We start from the raw sequence: 3,979 nt of genomic DNA, 5'->3' as shown, positions 1-3,979 counted from the left end.
AATGCTGGGTCGAAACATTTTCAGAGCATTTCCCAGCGTTGCTGGCGAAGTTTTCAGTTCACTTGATATATTGTTAACAGTCGCTACGAAACTAATTAACTGAGGAAAATGATATCTAACTGTCAATACGCTTTTGGAACTCTGCCCTCTTTCCTGTAAATTTAGACATCCATTCTGCAATACCAACTCCTTTCCATTTCCACAGCTCCTTGTCAGCCCCTGTTTGCTTCCTTAGGCCCAAGCTGTGAGAACTGAGTTAAAGCAAAGGCTGGTGCATCTCTGCTCCCAGTCCCAGTTTGGCAGGATACCACATCCCACTGCTGCTGGGCCTGCTCTATTCTGCTGGCATAGTTCTTATGGAGCCTTCTCCTCCCAGGTTGGAGCTTGTCCCTGCTGCATCCTTTGGGGCTTTGTCCCTACTGTGGTTGTGGAGGAGCCCTGAGAGCTGCACAGCTTCCTTGCATGACGCAGTGCAGGCTCCTGGCACCAAAACAAGGCCTGCTGTTCCACACAATGGCCCCATGCATGCAGTGGCCTTGCAGGGAACAACAGATTTCTGTGGCTTAAGAGCAGATGTGCATGTTGCTCATGTGGGTTTTCTGAAGGAAATCTTGGTGGGGGGGGGAAGGAATTTAGCAAGAAAATATGATGTATGAGATAAAAAAACAACACAACAGCAGAAAACCAACTGTAGCACCTTTACATGTGGAGGGCTTGGAGGGCCTTGCTGATTTTGTAACCTTAGGTTACAAAATTGCTCCTGGATTTACAGTGGTGTCCCTTTACAAGCTCAGTATAAGGAATGGTCTCTACTGGCGACTGGAGAAAGCAGCAAGGTCTTTGATTTCTTACCACTCTTGATTTTTTACCACTTAAATGCTGTTCTGGCATCTCCCTGCTAGGTCTTTGCTTGAATTTGGTACAGCTGAGTTTAGGATCAGTAGCCCAGCTTTCCCGAACATGCTGCAGAAGACAATATGGAAGCAGCAGCAGCCAAAATAGCAACAACAGAAGTTGCAGCAGGCAGATTAGTGGCAGCAGCAGGCTCTGATCAAGCTGTTCTCCTTCTGTCACCATTCTGAGTGCTTACTGTGTAATGCTCCAAACTGCTGCTGGGTGCAGGGCTTTACTAGCAAGAAGGGATAAAGGGCAGTACAAAGTCTCCATAGGAATGTATGAACGCACTCAGCTGCTCTTGCTGGATGCTCTCCCTCTCATTCATTCGCAGTGTGATCGGGCCCACCTGACTCCTGTCCAAGTCACACATCCTGGGGAAATGGTTGAGTTTTCTCTTTGGTGATTTGGTTCTAAGCCTGAGGGCTGAAGACAACGAAGCTTTGGTCTGCCTGCCTGCCTGCACCCCCTGCCTGTATCCACAGCTTCTCAATGTGTTGGCCAACGTCAACAGCATTTATGAGGAGGCTAAAGGTTTTCAAGTTATGAAATTCCTGCAAGTTCTGTAAAAACAGGAGACTGTGTTGAAGGGAAAAGGCTGAATCCATGCCCAAGCAGCTCCCCCACAAAGCTCCTGGCTTCTACCTGTCCTGTGCTTTGTTGCAAAAGCAGAGATAGAGAACATGGCACAGGCTGGTAGTACCATCATGATGTGCCCAAAGTGAAAGTGCTTGGATGGAGATGGTCAGGAGAGACCCTGTGTAAAGAGTGGGTTCTACACATAAGACTGCTGTGGAAGGAGATCTGTTGGCATTGTGAGGGAGACTTGCACAAAACTTCAGAGGCAAACCTGTAGGAATCTGCTTTTAATGGCTTTTCTCTGCTGATAGAACCACTTAATAATGTGCCAAGGGTCTCATTTCACTTGGTCTCCTCATGCAAGCCTGATAAAGAAGAGCACAGCTGAATGCCCTTTAGCTCCCTGGTTATCTCCAGGCTGATTTCACTCTGATCTGCTGATATGGGATTTTGGGGAGGAGCTGCCATTCCTGCTCAGGCACTATTGTAACCCAAAGCAGCCTTAAGGGAGCTGGGGGGGTGCACAGCAAATCCAGGCTATGTCAGCTTGTGCCAGAGCACTGTGAGCCCCTCCACATGCAGAGGAAGAGGAAGGAGACACCTACTGTCCACTCACCATTGGAGCAACCATGGCCTAGAATGCTCTTTTGTCATTTTAAACAAAAAACTACATCATGAGAGCTTATGTAGACTAGTCAGGGTCTAGATTAGGGCTGTGAATAGACTGTGAGGCCCTAATTTCAGTATGGATGACAGCCATGTTGGGCTTGGCACATGTGCTCACCACTGTCTTTCAGGAACAGTCCTGCAGGTTTTGCAGCAATTCAGATGAGCTGAAAATGGAGAGCAGGTCTTAAAAGGATGAGTTCTATCTTTCCTTCAGCTTTGGAAAGCAAAATAGGAGAATAAAATGCTGCAAAACATCAAGTCTGCCACCAAATTGCTTTTTAAAATGTCTCCAACTTCACCAGAGTTGCACATGTTATCATTAGACATCACTTTTCCTGTTTCCCACTTACACCTCTTCAAAGCTGAATGCAAAAATTAATGCTGAACCTCCTTCCCCTCATAATCAAACCTTATAATGCTGAGAAATTCAGAGCGAAGATTACATGGAACAGTCATTTCATAACAATACAATTATGATGAAATCATTTTAGCATCTGTGGTCTGAGATGAGATTAAATCTATTTTAACGAGACATTAGATGGGCATTTTTCTCCCATATTTTTTCCTCATGGCGCCATTACATGCAAAGTTAACTTTTTTTTTTAGTTTCCTCGCATCCTGATTTTTCCTTTACAATAAAGCCAAATTCTATGTGGGGAATTAAACTGAGAGCATCTTCCATTTTTGCCATTTGTTTTCATTCTTAAATTGCTGATATACTGCCTCTATTTTAGTTTCACTTCTTTTCCTTCAGAATTACTGTATTGTTTTTTCTTCCGCCCCCAGTTCCTTCACATTTCCCACACCATTTCAAGGCAGGCTCACCAGGCAGCGCCATTAAGATGTGCTACTGAGAGACACAGTTTAATGGGATGGTGGTGGTGGGTTGAGGGTCATTTCCAGCCTTCATGGTTCCATGATTGTATGAGTTTCAGGTTAACTCCATAGCACCACCCACCTGTAAGCTGTCTGTTCTGCAGGACCTGGACATAATATTGACAAATTATTGACTCTCATGTATGTTAGAAGCTTTGATTGCTTTTCTTTCTATTTCTTTTTTCTTTGGAGCCTTATTTTGATGGTAAAATCTAGGCTGATCTCGGATTTCAAAGTGAACCCAGAGCTCTACGGGGATTGTTATAGTTTGAAAAGGTGTGGGCTGTTTCCATCTCAGCTGGGGAGTTTTTTCTCCTCTGCTTCAATTACCACAGCTTCTTCCCGAAGGCACCTTCTTCCTTTGATTCAAAACACACTCTGGGAAACCGTCCACTTGTGGATCACCTTCCATGGTGTCGGTGAGCTATCCAGACAGCTTCACCCGCAGCCAGACAGCTGCTTGCTCATCTCTCTTTTATTTCGAAGAATCAGGTGGACAGATGGTTGTGATCTTCTCAGGGAGCAAATCAGTTCCTTTGTCAGTGCAATTGGCTACGAGGGCAGCCGGAGGCTTTAATTTGGGTACCTCTGCAAGAGATGGCTTCGGAGACACCCATCATCTGTTAGACCTACCAGGATGAGAGTATTCCTAAGGCACCAGATTTGTTGAAACCTTCCTCCCCATAGAAAGTAAAAAAAAAAACAAAAACCAAGCAGAGATAAAAGGTGCTTCATCTATTGATCAAAGGGGAGGAAAAAGGGATGAAACTGATGTTACAGATCACAGGCAAAGTGAACATGGTGGAAAAATAGAGCAGGAAGGTCTAATCAAGCACGTGTCGAAGAAAGGGAAAACCCTGGACTCCATTTGATGCAGTTAGTTATGCTACATCTCTCAGAGCCCTTGAATTAAATACATGTTAAGAGGAACTGATAAAGATAAAACAGCAATGGAAACTCA

This window comes from Coturnix japonica, chromosome 5, assembly GCF_001577835.2.
Source record: "Coturnix japonica isolate 7356 chromosome 5, Coturnix japonica 2.1, whole genome shotgun sequence".
Taxonomy (NCBI): domain Eukaryota; kingdom Metazoa; phylum Chordata; class Aves; order Galliformes; family Phasianidae; genus Coturnix; species Coturnix japonica.
Note: the sequence above shows the minus strand (reverse complement) of the source record.